Raw genomic sequence first — 13337 nt, forward strand, 5'->3', positions numbered from 1 at the left:
AACTTGTTCATTCTTAACATTACTACAATTTGATCTGATACTGGGTAAATGAGACACAGTAACGAATTGTTACATAAACGTTCTCTGAATTCCTCATGTGGTAAAATTGGAACAATTTTTAACAGATGGGATGCCTGTTGACTATTTTTATCTAATGGTTAACTGACAAAGTGGTCATAAAAGCTTATGTTAGCCCTTTCAAATACTGTAAAAACCTGTCTATGTGTCATTCTTTTGAAGACTTTCAAAAAAGGTGAGGCTCGGCAGCTGGAAACTCTCTAACAAGATACTGTATACAGCAGTGATGTGGAGCTAAAAAAGTTTTGGCGCAGTTCTTGGAGGAGAGCAGTGGTCTGAAGGGCTCTACCTTCAGGCCTTGCTGAAGCTTGAGAGTTGATGTGAACTGATGCTCCTGCCTGATCAGCCACTGTTTCCAGCACTTTCTGCACGTCTAGCACTCCATCTAGCACTCCATCTTCACTGAACCCTAGAATGCCATGCCAGGCAGTCCCAGGGAAGATCAACTTCTGGGTCGGTAGATGGTTGAGTACTGCATGGGACAGGCACAGAAACAGGCCTGCCTTGTGCGAGGAATGAGGAGCCATACCTGACAGGCGAGTCCCGCGAAGGAGCAGGCAGTGGTATCCCAGGTCGCAGTCTTCCGGAGGGGCCCTGGGAGGGCCACCCCCGAGAGGCCGCGGTAGGGCCACGTGAGGAGCCCCTGCCCCTAGAGCGGCCGCGCGGGCCGGGGCGGGGCTTGCCGGTCCACTTCCGGGGTCAGAGGTGCAGCGCCGGGTGGTGCCCGGCTCTCCCGCGCGCTTCCGGAGGCAGCGGCCTGCGCCAAAAGCGTGCTGGGTGCGGGGAGGCGCGGCTGGAGCAGGTAAACGACACCGCCCTCCGGACCGCGGGGGCCCACGGTGTGGGGTAGGCGTGACCCAGCCAGGATGGGATTTGGGGTCTCTCTCGCGCGCGCACTCACGTGCTCCGCGTGTCGCCCAGTGCACGTGTGGCCTGCAGTGCCGGGCCCACGCCGCGCAGCCGGAGCCCACCGGGGGCGGAGCGGTCACGCGGCCGGTGTACCCTGGCCGTCCCGCGAGTCTAGCCCCGCACTGCCTTGACGCCGCCCTGCGGCGCTGTTGGCAACCGCATTGTGGAGCCGCGGTGACCCGGTGCTCCAGATGAGGGTCAGAGCCTGGCAGAGGTGACTCAGTGGCTTCGCGCACCCGCCCGGCCGTCCCGTCGCTGCTTCGCGCGCGCGTGCAGAACCCATGCTTTCCAGATGTTGTCTCAGGCGGGATTGCCCGGTGGCTCTTTGGAGGCATTCTTACTCGTTGCTTGATGCAGTTATTGGGGTGGGCGGCTACTCATCTTGTCACTGGGAGGGCTAACATTTCACCTCAAGATTTAAGGTAGGACACTTTAGAATTTTATTTGGTGGAGAGAGACTGTTAATAAACTCGCCACTGGAGAGCTGTGCCCTTGGGGTCATCCCTGTTACAGTTCCTGTCGCCTGAATGGGCACTGTAACTACTAGGTAAATGGAAAACGATGAGTGCTGGACCCAGGCACCAGTGTTCTGCCTCTGACCAGTATATTGTGCAAGTTACAAAGTTTGGTAACTTCCATGATGAGTAGAAGATGATTCTGTGGCTGGGAAGGCTTAGTGTGACCTGGTATCCTAGAAACAGTAAAGCGGAATGGAATAATCATAAGAGAAAACAGTCATGAAAGTAGAACTTACATGTTTTATTAAATGGAACGTGCCTTATTGGAGTGATGGAAACATTTTTAATTTTAATCATCTTAATACTTGGCAGACAGAAACTGCTTAAACAGTCATCACAAGCACATCACTTTTAGGTGGCCATGAAAAGAGACAGATGGTTAACAGTTTGTCAACATTTTACGTTGAAAGATGTATACAGTGTCTAGCATGTTATGAATAAAGAAAAGCGATTGAAAGGTTTAAAATCTTTGGATAGCACAAATCTGTGTTGATTGTGGTGGATGACATGTTTCCTTTTAGTAAATTGGAAGAGAAATGTTTAAATAAGTTGTTTCCAAACAAGCTCATAAGCACTGTCCTCTTTGGTAGGAGACTTTTGATCTTTCTTGAAGCATCAGATGTCTTACTTTTTCTACAGTGAGAACTTTAATAAAGCAACTCAGATTAACTTTATTAATCTGTATTTCTTATATACTGATACACTTTCTTTAGACTGGTAATATTTTGAGGGTTTTTGGCTTTTCCACTATTCTTCCAGCCTCACTCCCACACCATGTGGACTTTAGCTTGTTAAATTGGTGTTTCTTTTAAAATTTGGGTATTGAGGTATAGCGTATAATAGATAAATAATTTTTGGTATATCATTGTGTAAACTGACAAATACATGCTCATGCAACCAATGCTCACAATCCAAATAACTTGCATCACTCTAGAAAGTTCTCTAATTTACCCAATGGTCTTGGCAACGATTGATCATCCATTCTTTGTTTACAGCTTTCCTGTTATTTAGCTATATAAAGGGAAGCATATAGTATGCAGACTTTTTTTTCTGGTCTCTTTCACTTAGTGCTTTTTAAATTCATGTTGATATGTGTACCAGTACTTTTAAAAAATTGCTGTGTAGTATTGCATTGTGTGAATGGGTTACAGTATACTTAATCATCATTTGATGAGCATTTTGTTCTGTCATTTAGGAATGAAGTTGCTATAAACATTCACATGCAGATCTGCAATTTATGCAGTTTGTACATTAGTGTTAAGCTCTCTGTGTAGATGCACGTTTTCAGGTTTTTTTTTTTTTTTTTTTTTTTTTTTGTTGTTGTTGCTAAATATCTAGAAGTGAGGATATTGGGCCAAGTGCAAGTGCATATTGAATTATGAGGTTAATTACTTGTTTTCTAGTATTGCTGTTTCATTTTGTACTCCCCCAATAATGCATGCTGGCTCTAGTTGTTCAACATCTTGGTTCACACTTGCCATTTATTTTTAATTTTAGATATTCTAATATGTATTTAGTCGTAACTCATTAATGCTATAATTTGTATTTTTCTGCTGACTAGTATGGGAACAGTGCTATTATTTGCTATGTGTAACTTCGAAGTGTCTAGGTCTTCTGGTCATTTTTTTTTTTTTTACTACAGGTTTCTGACATTGAATAAGAGTTTTATTCAGTCAGGATACAAATCTTATCATATAGATGTTTAAAAATATTTTGTTTGCTTTTGTTACCTAAGATTACTTATGCTATTGAGTCTTTTCTGGTTCTTTATGAATTTTAAAATTTATTTCTTTAGCTTAGTGAGAAATACTGTTAGTATTTTGATTGATTGGGTAAAATCTACCTTTCAGTTTTGGATGTAAGGCTATTTGACAATGTTGGTTCAGCCAGGAATCAGGATCACTAGATGTCTTTTCATTTTCTGATGTCCCCTTCAATCTCAGTACTTTTCCTTGTGGAAGTCTTTCATTTCTATAGTTAAGTTAATTCCTAAATAATGTAATTTTCTTGGTGGTATTGTGAATAGTGTTGTTTTCCAAATTTCCTTGTTGTGGCTTCATGATTGATGTGCAGGAATCCTGTTGATTTTTACATGTTTATTTTGTATCCTGCTACACTACTGAATTTGATTATTAATTTTAGAGTAGTATTGGAATTTTTTGTGTGTTCTATAAAGGATTACATCATCCACAAATAATGATAGTTTGATTTCTTTCTTATCTGTATTCACTTTATATCTTTTTCTTGCTGACTCTTCTGGTTAATGTTTTGAGTACTATGTTGCGCCAGAGTGATGATAGTGGACATCCTCATCTTGTTCCTGGTTTTAAAGGGAAAAGCTTTCAGTTTTTCTCCATTTTGTAGATACTGGCTGTTGGTTTGTCAAATTGAGATAAGGTCCTTTTATATTTTATATTTCTATTTTATTCAGGATTTTTATCATAAATGTCAAAGCTGTTTCTGCATCTTTTGAGATGATCATGTAATTTTTGTCCTTGCTTCAGGTATCATAATTCCACATTTCAAGTTACAGTACAAAGCTACAGAGATTAAAAAAAATATAGTACAGGCATAAAAAAAGATATATGAATCAGTGGCACAGAAAGAGGATGCATAAATAACCCCAGGCACATTCAGCTGCCTGACTTTGAGGAAGGAGGCAAAAACACACACTGGAGGAAAGATAACCTCTTCCGTAAATGATGCTGGGAAAATGCTTTCCACATAATAAGATAGAAGCAAGAACCGTGTCTCTTACTGTGTACTAAATTAAAATAGAAATGATTCAAAGATCTAAATGTTGAAACAGAACACACTGGAAGATAAAGTAAGTAAAACTCTTGAAGTAAAAAATATAAGTGAGAACTTTCTGATCAGATCTGTAATTGCACATGAAATGTCAGGATTCAACCAGTGTAATCATTTCAAATTAAAAAGCTTCTGCACAGCATAGGAAATAAGCAACACTTTTTGAAAAGACAATGAGTGAAAAGACAACATACAGAATAGAAAAATTTTCCCCCCAGGTATTTTTTGGACAGGGGACTAGCATCTTGAATATATAAAGAATTGAAAAAAATTAGACTCCTTCAATAAAAGATCTAATCGGAAAATGGGTAAGTGAAATGAATTAGCACTACTCAGATGAAGGTCATAAGAAAATTGCCAGCAAATACGTGGGAAAAAAAGTGCAACATTTCTGAAGAAATGCTAATTAACATCGAGGTGCCATCTTACCCCAGAAATCATGGCAATCATCGAGAAATCAAATATAACACATGATGGTGAGGCTGCAGGTCAGGGGTGGGTGGGTTTCTGCATTCTTGGTAGGAGTGTAAACTGTTACAGCACTATGGAAATCAGTGTGGAGATTCCTCAAAAAACTAAAAATAGCAATTTCAATCAGTCCAGCTGTTTTCCTACTAGGTATCTTCCTGAATTAAAGACAAAATATTACAGTGATACATGCATTCCTATGTTTATTGCAGCACAGTTCAGAATTGCTAAATCTTGGATGTGGCCTATAGAACAACAGCATGAATGGAAAAAGAAAATTTATGCACAGTGGACTACTGCTGTGCTATATGTATAAATTTGAGTCAAATTTGTAAGAAAATGGATGCACTTTGAAACCATACTGTTGAATGGAATAAATCAGACACACAAGCTTAAACATTGCACGTTTTTTCTTATTATGCATAACCAAAGATGTAAATAATTGAAGAGTAAAATAAAAGATAGATAATGGAAAACCTGGAGTGAGATCTATTGCAAGTAGGAAGAGGACCAAGATGTTGAGGAGAGGGGTTAGGCAGGAAAGGAAAGGGATGTAAAAATAATTAAGATGTGTTGTGTACATGTATCAACTATGTACAATGAATGTAATCATTATCTATTGCAAACACGAACGAAAAGAATTGAGGAAGGGGATCTGGAGATGGAGGGAGGAAGAAAGTGAGGAGAAGTGGAATAAAAAGAAGATATGTTAAGTATATATACCTGTCCCATAAGATAAATGTAGACATGTATTGCAAACTTGTACTAAAGAAAAATTGTATATTATTTTCCTTGAATCTGTGCTTCATATTATCATTTTCTTAACTGAATTTAAGGAGCACCTTTTTTAGTTTTTATGATTCTTGCTTCATCAGTTTTTTTTTTTTTTTTTTTAAAGCTTTTGTTTCTATATCCCAACTAGTTCAGTTTCTCAGGGTTACAAAGGTTTTTGTTTCCACTATATTTTCTTGCAGAATTTTTAGTTTTAGATTTAGGTTTGTGATCCATTGTGAGTTAATTTTTGCATATGATGTGAGGTGTGTGTTAAAGTTTTATCTTCTCCCTTTTTTGAATGTCCAATTCTCACAGCATCATTTAATGAGAAGATTATTCTTACTATTCTTTCCTCACTAAGCTTCTTGGGTACGTCTGTGAAAAATCCAGTGATAATATATGTGGGTCTATTTCTGAATTCTCTATTCTGTCTGTTGTGTTTCATTTTGGAAAGCAATATGCTTTTTAGTATGATAGCTTTATAGTATTTCTTGAAATCAGGAAGGCTCAGTCTTGTTATCATTTTTCAAATAGTTTTAGGTTATACAAGCTTCTTTTTATGTCTATAAAAAAAAGCACTGAGATTTTGACTAGGATTGCATGTAAAGTTGTAGATCATTTTGGGGTGAATTAAAATCTTTTTCTGATCCGTTAATAAAATACTTTTTCACATTTATTTCTTTGATTTCCTTCAGTGTTCTTAGGCTTTCAGCATAAAAATCTTGGACATGTTTTATTACATTTATATATGTGTTTCATGCTACTTGATGCTGTTTAAATGATAAAAATTTCAATTTCCAATTGTTATATACCTTGGTGTTTTCCTTGAATCTGACAGCCTTACTAAAATCACTTAGTTCTATTAGCTTTTGTAGACTTAGGATTTTCTACATTGACAATCATGCTACCTACCAAGAGACAGCTTTAGTTCATATTGTTCCATATATTTGTAATTTACTTCATTATCTTATCTCATTGCAGTGGTTAGGCTCTCCAGTTGAGTAAGACAAGTCAGACATTCTTGGCTGTTCTTCATATTAGTAGAGAAGGCGTGTATCACATGCATTGAGTAGTTAGTTGTTTGTATTTTATAAACAAATAATTTAGTTTGACTCTTCATTGGTTTAGAGTTTTAAAATTTCATCATAACTAGATGTATTTTTTTATTGTGGAAATCATAGTTGATTATGTTGCAGTGTTATTATTATTCTGTTATTTTGAGAGAACTGTATGTTCATTCTTGTTTCTTTCTTTTCCTCATACAGGATAATCTCATTGGATTATTTAAGTTTGTTACATTTCTTCTGCCAGGTAAAATGTACGTGTTGAATGCATCTAGCAAAATTTTCAAATTTGTACTTTCTGCCTCATAATTTCTACTTCTTTTTTATAATTCCTATGTTTTCATTAACAATCTCCGGTGAACTGTCATTTTATTTATTTATTTATTTATTTTTTCTTTTAAAGAGATTAAGACAAAACAGGACATAACAAAGCAGATCAGAACAGAACAATGTAGGCAACACAGTATTTCACCGGAAGACAACCTGATATTAACAGTAACTACCATAATGTCTCTTTCTTTGAAATAGTTGAGCATAACTTCATATACAATAGTATTAAAGATAACAAAATAGTATAAAACCATTCAAGAGAATGAAAGTATTACAGGGCATTCAGAACCAAATGACAGAAAACGAAGAATGGCTACTCTATTATCTCATTTTCCATAGAAAATTTGTTTATATTATCACACACAATACAATCCCATAAGATATAACGTGGTAGAACCAATGGAAATAGAAGAACAGAAATATGGTAGGACTTCAGAGTAAGATGATATTAAATTAACACTGGCTATTATAATGACTTGTTTTCTTCAAAATAGCTGTTCATACCATTCCGTACCATCACAGATAATAAAATCAAACAAACCAGGATAAACCTATTCCAACTAATGAATGCAATCATTATAAGGCTTGAAAGCAGTGTAATGGGGAATCATGATTACCATAAACTCTTATGTACTCTTACCATTTCTTACACTAGGTAGACTATATGGTATTTATACATGTGAGTTTGATTTATTTTGCTTATAAGTATGGTCTCAAGTTGCGCCCATTTATTTATAAATATCTCAATTTGATCATTCTTTACAGATGAGTAGTACTCCATTGTATAAAAATACCACAACTTTTTTTATCCATTCCTCAGTTGATAGACACTTAGGTTGTTTCCAAGATCTGGCTATTACAAATAGTGCTGTTATAAACATGGGTACACATATCTCACTGTGATATGATGTTTTCTGTTCTTCTGGGAATATGGGTGAACTTTCATTTTCATATGCTTTTTCCTTTATTAAGACATGATTTCCTTTAACTCTTTGAGACTGAACATATTTGAAGGAGCCAATTTTGATGCCTTTGTCTAGTAAATTGAATATCTAGGCTTTTGGGCACTAATTTCTTTTAATTGTTCCCCCTTGATGTGGACCATACTTTCTTATTTCTTGCATGTCTCATTTTTATTGAAATCTAGACATTTAGAAATATTAAACGTGACTTTTTAAAACAGTTCCTCTCTCCTCCCTGGGATCTTTTGTCATTTGCTATTGTTGCATGATGATTCCCCAAACTGCTTATGTAAACTCTGTATCGTTTATGTATAGTCATGGAAATCTCTTATGTGCGTCTGTGGAAATCATGGACAACTAATGATTAGATAATTGTTTTCTTAATTGCTAGAACCAATGAACCTCCCAGCCTTCATCAAGGACCTCTGTGTGTGTGATGAGAAATGTTTTCATGTTTACGGTTCTGCCTTGTCCTGTGTGGATTCCAGTGATCACCAAAGCTTAGAGTTGGTGCTAGTTCAGGTCTTTCCTGAGTGCGCACAGCCTTAAGCATACATATAGTCCTATGGGTGAACTTGACTATCTAGGCTTTCAAGAGAATATTCAACTTTTTCCAGACCTTTTCTGAATATCTTACTCTCTAGCTTTTTGTTTTTACTTATACCTGTCTCTAGTACTGTGAGAAATAAATTTCTGAGTGGAGCTCCAGTGTCCTTGAAGACCTCTGATTGTTCTTCTCTGAAGGCCAAATCTTTTTTTTTTTTTTTTTTGTCTTTTTCCTTTTTATCGGTACCAGGGATCGAACTCACGACTGCCTGCTTGCAAGGCAGGCGCTTATGCCACTGAGCTAAATCCCCAGCCCCTGAAGGCCAAATCTTATACTGGGAACTGTAGTCATTGACTTGACTTGGGAAATCTAAGTTCCATGGGAGTACTATGATTGGGTTCTCCTGGCATAGAGGGACCAAGGAACATCATACAGCTGCCAAAGGCAAGGTGGGTATGGTTACCATAATGAACAGCAGAATGAAAATGATCAGAATAGTTTGATTCATGCAGACCTATGATACCAACTAGTTGATCACATTGTTCTTGGATGTGAAATAGATAGGAAGCTTATTTTTTCTGTTGATCTGTATAGGCAGAAGATTTCTAGGTCAAGTGGTGAACAGAAATCTAACCAGAATAGTGACAGTTCCTCATAACTCAACTCAGTTTACAGTTTTGAGCCAGTTTATATACCTTAGAACCCCATGAGTGAAGGGGAAGTTGGGTTCCCTTGAGAAATATCTTCAGTACATTACTAAATTTTTAATTCTCTTATCTTTTTTCCAGACTTTCCAAGGGACCCATGTTCTTTAGCCTGTGCACTGGGGAAAAGGAAATAATGAGACTTCTCAGACTACTGGATATTGGCTCTGAACTGACATTAATTCCCTGAGATTCAAAAGGTCACTGTGGTCCCTCAGAATAAGTCTTTATGAAGGTCAGGTGATCAGTGAAGTTTTAGCTTGTATTATTTCCAGTGGGTTTTGTTGTTGACCAAACTTACGCTTTGGTTTTTCCCCAATTTTGGAGTGTTCAGATGTAACTGCTGGCACAGTCCTTAGATTGGTTCCATGACTGAATGAAGTGAAAGCTTTTATGGTAGTGAAGATCTATTGAAATTGCCTCTACCTAGGAAAGCAATAAATCAAAAGCAGTCCCATATTTTAGGAGGGATTGCAGAACTTAGTGCTGTCATTAAGAACTACCAAGTTATAGCAGTGATGATTTCCATCACATCCCTGTTTAGCTTTCTTGTTTTGCTTTTGGAGAATGACAATAGATTATGATGAACTTAACCAAGTGACGACTTCAATTATAACCACTATGTTTGATATGATTTCATTGCTTGAGCAAATAATTACTTCCCCTGGCACATGGAATGAGCTATTGATCTGGCAAATATCTTTCCCGCAATCTTATCTACAAAGCCCACCAAAAGCAGTTTGTTTCCAATTGGCAAGGCCAGTAATACATGTTTATTGTGCTACATTCAGGGTATATCAGTTCCCCAGCCCTGTGTATTAATTTTGATCACCTTTTATTTTCACAAGGTATCACATTGGTGCATACATTGATGACATTATGTTTAAAGATTCAGTGAGGAATGAGTAGAATGCTCTAGACTTACTGGTAAAATAGACACATATCAGAAAGTAGCAAATAAATTAACTCAATTTCAGTGGTCTCTATCCTTAGTGAAATTTTTTGTCCAGTGGTTGTGTAATGTTGGAATCTTTATTTTTCTAAGGAGAAGAAAAATTGTTGCCTGTCTTCTTCCTACAACCAAAAAAGGGCCACCATACCCAGTGAGACTTTTTGGATTTTGATGGCATCATATTCCTCATTTGGATGTGTTACTCTGATCTATTTACCAAGTGATATGTAAGAACCTGCTAGTTTTGAGTGAGGCCCAGAACAATAGAAAGGTGTACAATAGGTCTAGGCTGCTATACAAACTGTTTTGCAACTTGAACCTATTAGAGTTTTCTGGTGCAATAGAGAAGCAAGAAGTATAAAAAAGAAAAGAACAGGTTTATTGAGAATGTGGAAAAGAACACACAAGCCATGGTGGTTGAGCTGTCTCCTTCGACTAATATAGAGAGGCAGAGTGTTATGTGACCTCTGATCAGAAGTGGCATAGGGGGCAGATATTGATGACCTGTGAGGAACTGATTGGAATTTTTTTTTGCACACAAACAGGAAAGGGAGTTGCAATTAGGGCTAAAGAAGGAGGAGGAAGTGGTTAGCATTCCTGCTTTGGCCTTCTGTCATATTAGACCACTGCTGTAATTGTACAGTAATTTATAATAGGGCAAGAACCTTTCAGAACCATGTAACCAACAGATCCAGGGGTGCTTGAAGTGTTAATGGGAGATAAAAGTATTTGGAGCCATTGACAGACTCATATATGTAAATCATAGCTCAGACCTTTATAGGTTAGAGCAAGGCCTGTGGTTCTCTATGGATAGCTATACTTTTAAGAAGCAGCTCTTAACTTGTTATTGGGCCTCAGCAGACACTGACACTTAACCTTGGGCACCATGTTACCATGTAACCTGATGAGTTGTTATTTGACTTATCAAGCCATAAATTGGCAGTATTGAGAACGCAAAAACATTAAGGTGTATTTTAGGATTTTTTGACCTGACCTGAGAATTAAATTGACATATGACAGATTAATAGGAGAAAAGCATATACATATATTTAAGATTTATGTGTCATAGGAGCTGTAATAAGGAAATAAAGGCTCCAAGAAGTGGTTGGAATCAATTATATATGTACTAAATTGGAGAAATGATAGTGATGAGCATTTTTAGGCACTCAATCTGAAGTGGCACAGAGAAAATGAGAGAGATAAAGAGACAAAGGAGGAGGCCTTTAATGGCATGGGAGAGCTTCAGGGGGCAAGGGGTACAGAAACTCAAATGAGAACAAAGAAATGGAATACTTTAGACAGTTTTGACCCAGGGAGGAGTTTGGGATCTGGGCAAAATGACATTAACAGCTGATTTGAAGGAGCAGCTCCCTGTGTAAAACAGGAGACAGATTTACTGGAGGTGGGAGGTGGAGACTTGGGTAGTTGTGGAATCTTGGAATTGGAAAGGGCTCAGTGCAGGTGCAAAAAGGGAGCAGGAGGTTTATCTCTGGAATGAGAAGGAGAACATAGAAGTTACTCTTGGAGAAAGAAGTTGTTTCTCTGGGGCCAGTACCAAGTTGGGAGAATGTAGCTAAATCCCAGGCTAGCAGAATCTGTTAGATAGCGTGTTGTAAAATGTGATGAGACAAGCATGTGGGCTTGGGAAGTCAAATGGATAGAGAAATGACTGGAAGATAAGAGGTTAGCAAAAGATTGCTTACATGGATTTCCCATTTTTGATGATGAGAGTGTTCCTTCCTTTTGGTATAGGAATGACATCTTTCACATAGGAACTTAATTCCTGCTTTTACATAGTAGAAAGGTCAAAGTGATTGTCTTATGCCCACTATATTTTTAGAATACTTTTGATTAAAAATGCTTAATATCCCAGGGGAGCATATTTAAGGATTGGATATTTCTAACTATTTCATCAGCAGCACTCCATCCCCAAATGTAGTAACATATTTGTTGTCATGCTGAAGTAGGCCCTCGGCACATAAGTAAAGTTTCATGAAGCAATTGTCTTAATGTCTGTGTTTGCACTTTGGTGTAATGCCTTTCTTCTCCTAGCCTACAGCTGTGACCTCAAGGAAGTTCTCTAGTATCAACTGACAGCCAAAGCCAAGACTTGGCTTGGTTTACTGATGGTCTGTATGATATTAAGGCACCGGGAAAAAATGGGTAGTATAGCTGTACAGCTCCTTTTTGAGATATCTGGATATTGGCAAAGGTAAAAACTCTGTGTACAGAAGTTTGAGCAGTATACCTGGTTATTCAATTTGCCTGGAAGGAGAAACGGTTAGATGTGTAATTACATACTGATTTATGAGCTGTGGTCAGTGGTTTGGCTAGATGGGCAAGGATTTGAAAGGTACATGATTGGAAACCTGATGACAGGGAAATTTGGAGAAGAGACATATTGAAATGGAGAAAAAAATTATAGTCACCAAAGAATGAATTCAGCAAAGAAAGTTTTAGTGATCAAGAAGATAGAATGACCTGTTCTATGAATACTAGTCACCTTCTTTCCCTGCCATTATTGCTGTCATCCCCTGGGCTCATGAACATTTGTCATGTTGGAAAGAAGTTACATATGTCTTAGCACCAGGTACCTGCACTCACTAAGGCTGACTTCAGTATGACAATTGCTGAGTGCCCAGTCTGCCAGCAGGAGCTGTCAATAGAGTTACTAATAAGGCATCATTCCCCAGGGTGATAAGCTAGCTAGCAGTTGGTAAGTTGATTGCATTGGACTAGGTTCATTATGGAAACAGCAGCATTTTGTTCTTATTAGAATAGACATTTATTTTATATATGGGTTTTTCTTATATGCAGTTTTTCTGGTAAAACTCATGCTATGAATTTACAGAATGTCTTACCTGCCATCATGGTGTTCCATAGCATTGCTTCTGGATAAGGAACTCTTTAGAGCAAAAGCAATGTGGTGTGGGGTTCTGCTTATGAAATTCATTGGTTTTACCATGTTCCCTACCATCCAGAGGTAGTAGTTTGGGAGAATGGTGGAACAGCTTTTTAAAGACTCAATTACCCAGCTCGGGTGACAGATCCTTGAAAGGCTGAGATAAGATTCCTCAGAAGACTGCATATACTCTAGATCAACATCAGTATGCAGTTCTGTTCTTTGATTGAGAGGGTTCATGGGTTCAGTAATCAACTGGTGAAAAAGCGAGTGGTGCTACTCATTATTATTACTTCTAGTAACCCACTAGCAAAAAAATTT

At 37.8% G+C, this 13337-nt stretch overlaps 1 protein-coding gene across 12 annotated transcripts in view; it reads left to right on the forward strand.

Moving 5' to 3' along the window:
• Nucleotides 1-747: 747 nt before the first annotated feature.
• Ccdc91 (coiled-coil domain containing 91) overlaps nucleotides 748-13337 on the forward strand; it is a 388627-nt gene continuing 376037 nt past the window's right edge. For 3 of the 12 annotated variants that reach the window (XM_063254472.1, XM_013149334.3, XM_013149337.3), the window contains exon 1: nucleotides 783-880. The gene's annotated coding sequence lies outside the window, so the exon portion shown is untranslated. Of the gene's footprint in view, nucleotides 881-1072; nucleotides 1202-6820; nucleotides 6874-13337 lie in introns of those variants that run through there. The other 9 variants (XM_013149335.3, XM_003466804.5, XM_063254471.1 and 6 more) reach the window with 7 other exon arrangements.

This window comes from Cavia porcellus, unplaced genomic scaffold, assembly GCF_034190915.1.
Source record: "Cavia porcellus strain 051 isolate PalLab524CR breed Dunkin Hartley unplaced genomic scaffold, mCavPor4.1 scaffold_8, whole genome shotgun sequence".
NCBI classification, from domain to species: domain Eukaryota; kingdom Metazoa; phylum Chordata; class Mammalia; order Rodentia; family Caviidae; genus Cavia; species Cavia porcellus.